At 47.0% G+C, this 13,541-nt stretch overlaps 1 protein-coding gene across 1 annotated transcript in view; it reads left to right on the top strand.

Annotated features, from left to right (window-relative positions):
- The first annotated feature begins 1,421 nt into the window (after positions 1-1,421).
- The window catches only part of PLA2G4A (phospholipase A2 group IVA), a 68,089-nt gene continuing 55,969 nt past the window's right edge, over positions 1,422-13,541 (top strand). Inside the window, exon 1 of the mRNA XM_058030154.1 lies at positions 1,422-1,461. The gene's annotated coding sequence lies outside the window, so the exon portion shown is untranslated. The remainder of the gene's footprint in view (positions 1,462-13,541) is intronic.

Here is a 13,541-nt window from a genome sequence, read left to right as displayed (position 1 = left end):
GGTCTCAGCTGAGTCATTTCAGCCTTTTCTTCTTCCCTTTATCTCTACTTTTTTAAGACCACTGTTTTTCAAAGTGAGTTCCAATTTAGGCACTGAGTTTGTGCAAAGCCCCAGTGTAAAAATGGGTCTTTGGAAAGAGCTTGACGTCAACATTGAAGTAGAACTCAGTCTCATCTTTTCATGTCTGGAGAAGAATTGGCATCTTTGGGAGCTGTCACGTTAAGAGTGCAGGTTATGGGTGAGCAGCAGCTGAGGTTTGAGCCTGTCAGACTCTCCCACTGACTCACTGTGAGCTCCAAAAGCCCAGGTAGGAAATACTTGTTTGGATGTTAATCAAAGGATCATAGACTCTGGAATAGTTTGGGTTGGAAGAGACCCAAAAGAACATCCATGGACTACCATGAGCAGGGGCACCTTCCACTATTCCAGGCTGCCCCCAGCCCCATCCAGCCTAGCTTTGGACACTTCCAGGGATCCAGGGGCACCCACAGCTTCTCTGGGCACCCCGTGCCAGGGCCTCCCCACCCTCACAGAGAACAATACTTTCTTAATCTAAACCTGCTCTCCTTCAGCTTAAGGCCACTCCCTGTTTAGCAGGAAACAATGCAGCAAATAATACAATACAATTTAGAAAGAAATTTACCAATTTCGGTATATTTCAAAACACTTCAATTTCAAATCTGTTAAAGCAAACCAGAAAAACATGTGAATGAGTGGAAGAGAATTCTAAGGTAATCATCACAAAGAGCAAAAGTGATAGAATTAATAATGACTTAAAATTCCACTTTTTGGATGGAAGTGTAAAGTGGACCAAAGGGGACTGAGTGGTCAAGCCACACCTTGGTGGACCTGGCCGAGGTTCACAGGGCACAGTCACCGCTGTTTCAACACCCCTCCTTTCAAAACCAAGAGTCTGTAAGTGAAAGCGTTACGCGTGCAAACGTTCACGAGGTACTTGAAGAGCATGAAAGTGTTGTGTGGTCACATCTGCTGAATCAAACACCTTGAGAGAGGCACATTCCCACAGTAACATCCACCGCTGCCGCGACAGCAAGGGCTTTTTAACGCAAGGGATATTTTAATGCATATTCTGTTTATCTGATTACTGTTTTCTACCACATCAGTCGCTCGCTCCGGCTCCGGCCAAGCGCTCCCCACGGCAGCGCTCGGGGCTCCTCCGTCCCCTCGGCCCGGGCACCGCAGCGCCCGGAGTGACGGAGCCGCCGCAGCCCCGCCGCTGTTCCCTCTCGCAGCCGCTGTCCCCGCTCACCCCTTGTCCCCGCACAGCCCCTGTCCCCCTCTCAGCTCTGTCCCCACGGCCCCGGCCGCCGCCTGGATCCTCCTTAAGAGGCGGTGGCGGCTCGGGCCCCTCCCCGCCCGGAGCGCGGAGTGGCCCGCGGCGGGAGCGGAGCGGAGCGGAGCGGGACGCGCCCGGCGGAGCCCGGCAGCCGTAAGCGCGGGGTGGGAGCGGGGCTCACCGCGGCTCCAGCGGTCGCAGGGCGGGCGGGAGCGGTGCCGGCAACGGGGCCGGAGCGGAGCCGCCCCCGCGGCGGGACGGGGCTGGCGGAGCCCCCGCGGGGAGCAGTCCCTGCGCGGACAGCCCCGGCCCGCTCTGCTCCGCCGAGGGGGCTCCGAGAGGTACGGGGGCGGCAGCGCGGGGGAGCGGGGCGGGAGCGGGACCGCGGGGTCCCCGCACGGGTGCGCAGCTCCATCCCGGCCGGGGCGGGGGTGCGCGCCCGGCCCCTGTCCCCGGCTGGCACGGACACGGGTACTGGCAGGCGGTGAAGCGCTCGGCCGTGCGAGCCGTGGGGAAGTGCGGCAGGGCGGCTGCCGAGGGAACATTTCGCAAAGTGTCTGCGAGAGCAGCTTTTCTCTTGGGTCCGATGCGAGAGGAATGTCTGTAAGAGTTCCTGCTCACGGCCTTTAGCAGGTTTCTGTTCATTTACATTGGTGTGGTCACGGACCAAAGTCACGGAATGGTTTGGGTTGGAAAAGACCCTAAAGCCCATCCAGTCCCACCCACTGCCCTGCGTAGGGACACCTTGCACTAACCCAGGCTGCTCCAAGCCCGGTTCCATGGGGTTCCCTATGCCTCTTTGGGATTCCCACACTCACAGGTGCAGGGTATTTGCTGTGCCCAGCCCTGCTGCACCTGTGCAGCGCTGCTGCCCCAGCGGTGGGATCAGTTCTGTGCTCCCCCAGCTTTGCATGGGCTTTGTCCCCTTCTCTGGTGAGCGGGAGCTGCTGGGGCTGCCTGACCCCTGCCCAGAGCTCGACCTTGTGCCTTCACTTTGGGGAAAATCCCTTCGGCAGCCTGAACTGCTGAGTGCGGAATTTCCCATGTGGATGACGGGATGCAGACTCTGGTTCCAGCTCCAGCCCCAAGGGAGGAGCAGTGCTGTGGGTAGGACCTGTAACTGCAGTGGATGTACCTGGCAGAAGATGCTGTTCTGCAGCTCAATAGGGTGAAATGCACGTGAAGCTGTTGATGCAGGGGATCAGCTGCTTTGTGGTTACCCAGAGCTGTTCAGCCTGCTGAGGATTCCAGACAGAAAGCATGAATCTAAAACTGATGTGGTTATTTTCGTTAGTGAGAGGTTTTCAATATATGGTGTAGAGATAAATGCTCTTCTAGCACTGTCATCTCTCCAAACCTTCACGTTGGCCCTGTCCACCTTTCTGCACTCTCGTGTTCTCCTGTGGCAGGGATCCATAACAAAAGAGAAATGCAAATATTGATTTATGCTTGAATCACATAAATTAATCTCTGCTGCATGGCCAGTCTGCACTGGAAAAACACCAGTTTGACTCTTGGCACCAAGTGCTGTTTATGACTTGTTTTTCTTAAAAAATTTAGAAAAAAAGCCAAAAAAAAAAAAGTAAAAAAGTTCTCCAATGCTAGTGCATCACTAGGGTTGCATGTTTAACTTGAATATGTTCTATTGAACATTGTTATCATGATTATAATTTTCACAGCACTTTGAATAGGTTACTTCTGCCAGTTGGCCTAAACCAGCTAGAATGGGAAGTATTTCAGGTTTTTCCCTAGTTTTTCCCTTCAGTTTGTGAATTTTCATCCTACAAAGGGGAAAAATCACGAGCATGGGGTGAGCACTGAGTGTTTCCCTCAGAAGTATTCCTGCAAAGCCATTGAGCAAACTTCAGTGACACTTTGGATACCCTCAATTCTTCTGACAATGCCAAGGGCTGACACAAGTGCAATGCAGAAATGGCCTTCTGGGTGCACACAGCTGCAGGAGTAATGGGAATGGCTCTGTTGGGGTGTTTGAATTGATGTGTAATATCCAGGGATGTGGCAACCTCGGTGACTTCCATGGAGGTTGGAACGGGACAGCCTTGGCAGTGGAACTGGAGATTTGGGAACTGAGAATTCAGATCACATGAAGTTAATTGAATGGCTTGGAAAATACCAGGGAGAGCAACAAATAGTATCCAGAGAAGGAGGTGTCTCCCTTGTATCCAGAAGTTCAAGTGTATTAAAAGTGACTACAAAGTATGAGAAAATACTTTGTTGTCCCTGGAAAATTTCTAGCCCAGGAGGTAAAAGCTTTACAGTATGGTATGGCCTGTGTGAATATGGAGTTGAGAGATTACATTCCAATTTATTTTTTACCTGATACATAACACTGCTATGGAGCAGTCTCCCTATCCTTCAGGGCATGTAGCCTCCATATCTGAGGAAGGGGAGTGGTCTTGAGGGAGCAAAACTGAATTCTTAACTAATTGTTTAGTTGACATTGATGGGCAAGTTGGTGTCAAAAATATTGATGCCTCACAGTCTGGACATGATTTAAACTATAAAAGCAGGTCCTTCCATACAGCTCTGGTTCAGCTAAGGATTCAGCTTCCAGTTAAAGCCTGGGGGCCACTCATGGAAGACACTTTTAAACTGAGTCTGCCCTGGTCTGGTGTTATTTCATTTGTCTCTTTCCAAGGAGAAGCTGCACATAATTTGTGGAAGAACTTGTCTTTGATTTGGTGAGCAGAGGCAGCAGGATCTTGCTGTGAGGTGATGAACTCTTGTCTGGGTTTGCTGTGGCACTGATATAACTGTGTCTTTCTCAGTAGTCTGAAAAACAAATCCCAGAACCTGCTTTGGTAATGGAAATGACCTCATTGCTGCCCTGGGTTATAATAACGTGATGTAGTAATAGAATACTTTCAAAAGAATTCTTCCTTTTTTAAAAATAAGAAAAAAAAGCAGCCCCTCATCACCTTGGTATTCAGACTTTCCTGAGGATTTTCATTTACTGTTTACCTCAGAGAGATGACCCAAATTTCCTGACTGTACCAATTTCCAGTAGCCTGTGTGTCAATGTCTGGAGCAGAGTTACTCAGCCCATGAGGCAGGGATGGGAGGTGGGCTCTAGGACAGGGGAAAGTGGTCCCCAAAGCAGGACCAAACAAAACACCAAAAGCTTCCAATATTTTTAATAGATTATGGGGAAAACAAAAGGATCTAGTGAACATTTAAACTTTACTCTAATTTTTTTAAAATGAAAAATATTGTGGTGATATTGCAAGTGAGACTCCATGGACATTTTTTTAGAAATATCTATTAGTTCTCCCATTTGAACATATTGTGGAGGTGTCCAAGGCCAGGTTGGATGGGGCTTGGAGCAGCCTGGGCTGGTAGAAGGTATCCCTGCCCATGGCAGGGGTGGCACTAGGTGGGCTTTGATGTCCATTCCAACCCAAATCACTCTGGGCTTCTGTGATATTATATAGGATGACACAGTTTCTGTAAAAAATAAGCCAATATTTTTGATGAGGGGAAAATACCAACCATATATTGATTGATGTACAGATTTGACTAATTTTCTCATGGGTTCATTGTGGGCTGCCAGCAGTGGTGCTTCCTCAGCCTGTGCTGGTCCTGTCTCAGCTGGCAGCAGTGCCAGGGGACACAGACACTGCAGCTTTTCTCCCAGGTGTTTTCCTTTGCCAGAGAGTGGGCTGTGGGGATGACACTTCCCTCTCTGCCTACGCTTCTGCTGCGTGCTGGTCATTCCAAGACTCTCAGCACATGTAGGGAAGGATGTTTTTGGGCTCTGGACTGACAAACAGCCAGAGTGGGAGTCAGCGTGGGAGTGTCCCAGACTCTTTAAGCGATCCCTGGAGGAAAAGCAGGTGCTTCTATGATGAAGTGATTCCAAAGAGATATCTCTCAGAGCACAGAGGTGATGCTCTGGGAGCGCCTTTTGCTCTGTGCAAGGGGCACAGTCTCTGGGGTTGGTGCTGGAGCTGGCTGAGAGGGGCCTGTGCTGTCTCTGAGCACTGGGCTGCTGTCCAGGCTGCACAGCTCTGCTGGCAAACCCTCTTTAGTTGTGATGTTTAATCTCCTTCCAGACGAGTGGTAGCACTGGTGGCTTGGAGAGAAAAATACAGAGCTGCTTTTTCTCCTGCTAACAGCATTCCTTCAGCGTAGGATGCTGAAAGTATTTAAAAATACAGCTAAGCCTGCAAACAAAAATAATTTTCTTTCCAGCTTCCCTAAATATGCAGCTTTGGGAAGGAGACACAAAACAAATGGTCAAAAGCTTTCACATAGACAAGTTCTGAATTATTTGAGATGTATCAGTCGCATCTGTGTTTTTTTTGTGGTTACCTGATAGTAAAGCTGTTGAACTGACTCATTTTTGATATTCATCTGGTATTTTCCTTAGAATGATTTCAGCATAAATCAGTAAGACTAATTTCTTTTCCTATTAATATTATCAGTGCTCATATCCTTTGCCAAGATGGGTAGGAATGTGCACTTCTGTAATAAATTATCCTTTTCTATTTACTGGGATTATAAGGTCCTTATTTATGCACACACAGAGATCTTATTATAAGATCTGTACAAATGTGTATTTCTTCCAGTTAGGGGCAGTCCCAACCCCCGAGGGATTGCATTTTACTAAACATGCATGAAGGACAGGACTGATAAGTGGAATGTTGGGATAGGTGGAGTAAGAATTGGATGCACATGTCCAGGCTGTCTCATCCCATCTGCTCCATGGCCTTGGCCAGACCATGATTTAGCCTTAACATTTGTTGTGAAATTACTTCTAATTTGTGGTGCTTCCCTGCCCCTCTACCATGTCTATTTCTCAAGGGTAGAGATTATAAATAGGATTTAATTACTAAAACTGTGTTTCTCATGCATTTAACTCACTGCACTGTCAAGTGGATGTTAACAAACAAATACCCCCAAGCAGAGGTTTCATTCTGTCCCATCTCAGGGGAAAGCAAACAGCACCTGTGGGTGATTGCACTGATCAGGGAGCATCTCTGGCTGTGGCATGCACCAGCACTTTGCATGCTCCATCCCAAAAGCTGTGCCTTTGGACCTCACATGCAAAACTGGAGCTCTATGCAAAGCCAGCAGCTGCTGCCTGGTCTGGCATTACTGGAAGGAACAACATATAACTACATTTTGGGGAGAAGGTGGTTGTGGAATGTGAGTAAATGGAAATTTTATGGTTGATCCTCTTGTGTTTTGTTTTTCAAAACAGAAAGAAGCCTATGATTTAGAATTTTGAAAGACTTTTGAGGCACATCTGTTCTTTAATTTAATCAATATGGGTGTGTGTTGAAGTGAACATTGCAATAGTGGCTCTTGTCCTAGACAATTTCTATAAAATACAGAACTAACTATTCATGTGCTGCTGTTCTGAATCCTTTTCCTCCTTAATCCAAGCAGATGGATAATGAATTTCTAATAACACCCCTTTATTTCCTGATAAAGGCTGGACTCTAATTTTCACAAGCCTGGTGGTTTTGGACTGTTGTATTGTGAAGAAAAAGTAGTTTTCCCTGTGCCAAAGACCTATAGCTGTGATTTAAGGACAGTGCTGGTGAAAAACTTTAAAAAATGGGAGCAGAGCTTCTACAGCATCAGAGAGAGTGTGCTGGGAAGCAGGTCCTGGCCTTCCCTAAATCCAGTGTTTTTATGGGTGTGTGTTTGTTTCAGTGATGATATTCTCAGAGTCCCTGCTTTTCCTAGGCACTGTGAGGTTCCCTTAGGGAGCTGCTGTGAAGCCTGTGCTGATGGTAATGAGAACCAGCTCTTTGCTAATGGCAAAGCCTGCCAACATATTGCATTTCTCTGGCATTTTCCACTTGGAACAGCACATGTCCACACAAGTTTTTTTGGTGAGTGATTGCATTCAGCTGGGACATGCTTCCAAGTGTTGTTTTGCTTTTTAAACTTAAATTCCTTTTTCCAAGAATCCCAAATTCATTGACTCAGTGTGCTATTGAATGAGCTCTTCAACTCCCCTGTGGCCTGGAGAATGCAGGTTAAATTTTTATAAGGGTGTTTTTGAAACAGAGAAAATTATATTGGATATTATAAATCCTTCCCTCTGAGGTAGGCAGGCCCTGGCGCAGGGTGCCCAGAGAAGCTGTGGCTGCCCCTGGATCCCTGGCAGTGTCCAAGGCCAGGTTGGACAGGGCATAGAGCATCCTGAAATCGTGGGAGATGTTTCTGCCCATGGCACAGGGTGGCACTGAATGGGCTTTAAGGTCCCTTCAAACCTTCTATGGTTCTGTGAGATTAAATAACTTCTTCCAAGGCATTAAGTCAAATCTGAGTGAAAATCACCATCTGAAAGGAATGGTGTGGGCAGAGCAAGGTCTTCTCCCCGAGCTGAGTGACCTTTCCTGGCCACTTAGTGGCTGTTTTCATTTAAGAGCTGATTTTAGGGTTAAACTCTCCCCCAAAGAGTTTTATTTAAACTGATGTAGCTCACTTCTGACAACTTTGTGCTTTGACAAATGGACATTTTATTTATAGAAAGTTTCTTGAAAAGTGGTCAAACACCTGCACTGTGAACTCTCTGCCCTGTAATGTGTCGGTCATTTCCCTTTCACCACAGAGCCAACACATCCATGGGTGTTTCATATGCTGAGAGAGAGTTTGAGTTGGCAAGGAAGGGAGTAAGCCCTCGGTGTCTTAAGAAATAGTTAAATTAGAAGCTTAGGTAGTTTGGTAAGAGAGTAGTCATAGTTCATTTAAGTTTCCTGAACCAATCCCCTGTGCCTCAGAGAGGAGCATGAAAGTCCCCCTTGTGTCCCAGATTTTGCAAAGCTCTTTTAACAAGGGGATATGTAAATTTGAGGTTTCTTCCTCCCTTTGATTACTGTCCTTTTACTTTTGAAGTCATTGTGGCTCCTTAGTGATTGAGAGTTATTGTATCACTCTCCTGAAATCCATGTTTAAGTTACTGTGTTTTTATGGGTTTTGTTACTTCTGTGGGTTTTTTCTGTTTTGTGTAACCACTGATGGAATTTACCTCCTGGTACTGGTGGAATCACATTACAGTAAAGAGAATTTTTGTGTGTGTGTGTGTATTATAGAGAAAATTTTCCAAGAATTGTGTAAAGATATTCTTTTCAGTCTTGATCCATCTCCAAAGCCTTAGTTGGGAATTTGTTTGTAGTGGCTTCAGTCCTTTATCCTCTCAGGGCTTGACTGTGTGTCGGTGTGGATAAGAGTTAGATAGTTCTCTAAAAATGAAGTAGCACCTGTGTCAAAGCTTTCATCCTAAATCAGCAGGGGTGGCACTGTAGCTCGTGCCACAGCTCAGTGTTGTCCCTGTTGGCACTCTGAATCCATCTGGAATGGTGGGGCAGGAAACAGAAGCCCTTGGAACAAAGCAGGAGCAGGGTCTGGTTGGCAGGGCAGGGCAGGGCTGGCAGAGCTGCCCAGGGACCAGAGAACTTGGGGAAGTTGTGAGCCCACGGCACAGGAAGAGGAAGGAGCTGGGGCAGGGGCATGAGGCGCCGCTCCCCGTGTGGTCTCTGAGCAGGAAGGTGCCCCTGCTCGCCCTCTCCAGCAGGACAGGGTGGAGGAGAGCCCTGCCAAGCCTGGTGCAGAAAATCAAACCCCTGTGCAAATGTTGTGCCAAGATGAGGTTGCCTTCAAACACAAGCTGGCAGCTCAGGAGCTGCTTGCTCCTGAGAGTTGGGGCTGCCCCATCCCTGGAGATACCCAAGACCAGCGGGGATGGGGCTTGGAGCAAGCAGGGATAGTGAGTGGCATCCCTGTGGGTGGAATGAGATGGTCATTAAGGCCCGTTCCAACCCAGGCCAGTCTGGGATTCTGTCTAACAGCTGGCTGAAGGTCTGCTTGGCTCTGTGGAGCCAGGTGGGGCTTGCTCCAGGTCTGGCTTTGCTCAGCAGCCAAGAGTTGGATACAAGACAAAGATCACTGTTATGGAAGTACTTAATTTCTCCTCTCAAAAATGTAATATATGTGTTGGGCATGTCTATGTTTGTCTTTGTGTCTGTGTGTAAAACATATATTTATGCTACTTACTCAGACTCCAGCTTGTCAATAGCCATGAAATATTAACATATAAATTTTACTCTCAGCATTTAAAGAGGTTGAAAAATGTCAGCGTCAGAAGTTTGTTCATCACTACTTTTACTAGAAAGTCCAGACAGATTTCCTTGAGTCACTCCAATTTTGTCATGCTTTAAGTGCTGACCATAGAGACCAAAGGAAGTGCTGCACAATTGTCCCCTTGGCTGCAGATGGTGACCAGAGCTCGTGTTTGGAGTGAGGAGCCCAAAACCAGAAAGTTGAGTCACGTTGTGCAGACATGACGAGTGGGAGATGACAAAACATACCTTGTGAGTGCAGCCCTTCCTCCTGCCTGGCAGTGCCAGCAGCCTGGCTGGGGCTACAGCCTGTGCCAAAATGCCAGGAAATCCCCAGCTGAACTGAAAAAGATATTGAAAGGAAATATTGACCTTAAGGTCAGCTAAATTTGTTTTACGTGCATTGCTGACCAGAAGCTAGCTGTTAAATTTTACCAGCTTGTTCCGTTTTTAGCTGTTTTTGGGGGGTTTTGTGTGAAACCACTGCATAACTGTAGTGCAGAAGGACTATCAGCTGCCTCAGGTGAAGCCTGAGTGCATCAGGCACCTTTGCATATTGGATTCTCCCACAAAACCCAATAAATACTTAAATAAAAGCTTATTCTAATGTTTTCCCTAGAAATTCTGTTTTTAAACCATTCCTACTTTAGAGCAGGGAAGGAAAAGAAGGGGAATGAAGGTGTGGATAAGTTAAAGATATACAAGAAGCAAACCCTCATGATTTTAATGGAATCTTTAAAAGTCATTGGCTCAGAAACACTTAGAAGTTGGCTGAGCTCGGTGCTGTCCCCAAGGAACAGGGATGGGTTTGGAATGAGATTTTTGGCAGCTGATTCTAGAGCTCTAAATCATGCAGCAGCAGTTCTTGCCACAGTACCAGTGAGGCTTCTGGAAGGGGGATCCTGAGGTTTTGTCAGGCAGCAGCTCTTGACCACAGTGCAGCAGAGCAAGTGGAAAGTTTTGCCAATACTCCAGGTAAGAAAGGCAGGCAGGGGAGGTTTTTTCCCTCTCTTTTCCCCCTTCACATGAGCTTTAAAGGAATATAGTCAACAAAAAGCTCTGCCCAGTCAGGTGTTGCAGTTGAGATGTCTATCTTTAGTTTTAGGAGTTCTTGCATAAGTGTTTGCATTCTTGGCAAGACTTTGGAAGCTGCCACTGGCAGTGAGTTTTTCCATTTCAGAGAGCCTGGCTCTGGGTACTTGGGGCACCCAATATCTTGAAATTCAAAAGTGAGCCTTAAGCTGGGCTTCCAAAAGTGAAAATACTCCTCAAAAATAACTGTCAAACATTCCTGGAAGTGTCCAAGATCAGGTTGGACAAGGCTTGGAGCAACCTGGGATAGTGGGAGATGTCCCTGCCTGTGGCAAGGGGTGGCACTGGATGGGCTTTAAGGTCCCTTCCAACCCACATCATTCCAGGATTATATGATGGAAAGTTTATTTGTAGAATAACTAGGTCCCAAATTCCTACTGTATAGAAATGTTGGGCATTTTCCCCATCTGCTTTTCCTAATTGCACTGTGCTCATAGTAAATTACCTGCAGAGGTGGGTTTGAGTCGTGCATTCTGATTGGTTTAGGTCTATATCCTAATAATTGTTTTTAATGGAATTTGTCAGATTTTTCATGTTCCTCTTTGTTTCTTGGCTTTCTTGCTGGAAAACAAGTGAGCTGCTTCCCACATAAGCCTGACCCACGCAGTGGGGATTATTGGTCAGCTGCCTGAGGTTTTTTGACCACTTTTGAGACTCTGCCTTGTGGCTTTGATTTCTGTAGCAAAGGATAGTGATTGTTGCCATTTTTAAAGAGTATTCTTGGCATCTCTCAGCTGAGTTTGTTGTTCTTTCTCAAGGCTGTTTTTTTATTTCCACTGCAATTTCAGTTGAAGTGAAATAGGATGTTGAAGAACAGTTATTTAAAGGTATAAACTCAAGGAGCTCTTTCATTCCTTGAATAAATGAACTCCTTACTTTGAATTTACTCAGTTCCACTTGAACATCCTTCTGTGAGTTTGCCATACAGCGAGTTCACATATGGGGACATGGGTTTTTCTCATAACCTCAAAGGCTGTTGCAGCGAGTGGTTCTTGTTAAGTCCCCTTTGCGTAAGCAGGATAATTGTAACATAAACCATTCTGCCCTGAATCAGTTGCCTCTTCCTCAGACTTGCAGATGCTGCCTATGGGGAAACTACAGCACTTGGCTTGGTTTTCAATCCAGGGCACTTCCATGGCCAATGAGACACAGTTGTGGGGATTCAGGCAGAGATGCTTCCAGCCTCTAGAATATTCCTGTTGAGGAAGCCATTCCTTGCAGAATATAAAATAAGGAGGATGGTTTTAATCCAGCCTAATTCAAGTTTCTTAAAGGACCATGTCTGATGCCCTTGACTCACCAAGCCTTGCATTGTGTATCATGGAGCGTATCTGTGGCCTGATAATTTTGCAACTTCTGTTTTCCTCACTTTTGACCTCTAAAGTAGCCTTCAGCACTAGAAAAGGAGAAACTTTACACTGGTGGTGATTGTTGGGACTTTTCCAGAGTTTCAGCCCTGCTAGAGTGTTTACAGCCCTCCCTCCACTGTTGCTGTGTCACCTATACTTTCAGTAATTGCTAACAGGCCGACAAGTCATCTTTAAAAAAAGATTCACTATCTCTTCATCTATTACCTCCCCTATAGCAGGAAGTCAGATCTTAAAATCTCCTGTCTAGCTATGCTGTGTCAACTTCCTTGACAAGCTTCACCTCACAGTGTCCTTCAAAAATGTGGCACAAAGGTTGAACTTTTTGCCCCTCTGCTCAGAATCCTTCCTCCCACCCACACTTCCTTAGCATGGGGAGAGCAGTCACAGAACTACAGAATCACTGGGGTTGGAAAAGGCCTGTGACTGATCCCCACCTTGTCACCAGCCCAGAGCACTTCCTTGGACAACTCCAGGGATGGGGACTCCATTCCAATGTCTCACAGCCTTTTCCATGAAGAAGTTCCTCCCGATGTCCAACCTCATATCCTGACGCCGTTCCCTCTCCTCCTGTCCCTGTTCCTGGGAGCACAGCCCGATCCCCCCCGGCTGTCCCCTCCTGTCAGGAGTTGTGCAGAGCCACAAGGTCCCCCCTGAGCCTCCTTTGCTCCAGGCTGAGCCCCTTCCCAGCTCCCTCAACCCCTCCTGGTGCTCCAGCCCCTTCCCCAGCTCTGTTCCCTTCCCTGGACACGCTCCAGCCCCTCAAGGTCTCTCTGGCCACGAGGGCCAGAACTGGACACAGCACTCGAGGTCCCTCAGCAGGGCCAGCACAGGGCACAGCCACTGCCCCGGGCCCGTGCCCACACCAGGGCTGGCACAGCCCAGGGGCCATTGGCCTCTGCTCTACTTGGGCACACCTCGGCTCTCTTTTAAGTTCTGTCCCCAACACCCCCAGGGCCTCTTGCAGCTTTCCAGCCACTCTTCCCCTCAGCCTGGAGCTGCAGGGGATTGGGGTGACCCAAGGCCAGCACCCAGCACTTGTCCTTGTTGACCCTCATCCCTTTGGCCTTGGCCCGTTGGTCTACTTGGCATGCCAGCAGAGCATCTACTTTTCCATTTGTGGTGGAAGTGGAGTGATGGGGGCTCTACATGGAGCAGAGGTAATCCTTCCTCCTTGTGTGGGAAGCCCTAAATTAAGAAATAACATTACAGTGATTTTCCAGGATGCTAGACAAAGTCATGTAGAAACAGAGTATTTGTTATTTCTGTTATACAATCACAGGATCAATCTAACCAAATAAAATGCTGTAATCTGATTTGATAGAAATGGAGGGTGACATTCATACAAAAAGTCTGAGTCATTACTTAGCTTATTCTCTACCCCTTACTCTTCTGATAGATTGAAAGTTAATGACTGTGCTGGTGAGTCACACTTATTATATTTAAAGTTGTTCCTGTCTTTGATTTTTTAAGAATAATTGGACAGCTTGATATAAACAACCTCCCTCTAATGATTTTTCTTACACTTGTGAAGACGTATTCTGGCAATGATATTTATATTATGCTGCGTTTACTCATTTTCAGGGCTTTTCCACTTGGTGAGACTAACTCCAGAGTAAGCTTGTGCACAGCATGGGAAAAATCTCATTATTCTTATCTTTTGACATATCCTGTACAAATGAATTATCT

The sequence above is a fragment of the Melospiza georgiana genome, chromosome 9 (genome assembly GCF_028018845.1).
Source record: "Melospiza georgiana isolate bMelGeo1 chromosome 9, bMelGeo1.pri, whole genome shotgun sequence".
Classification (NCBI taxonomy): domain Eukaryota; kingdom Metazoa; phylum Chordata; class Aves; order Passeriformes; family Passerellidae; genus Melospiza; species Melospiza georgiana.
The sequence above is the reverse complement of the archived record's forward strand: the minus strand, read 5'-3'. Positions and strand labels throughout refer to the sequence as shown.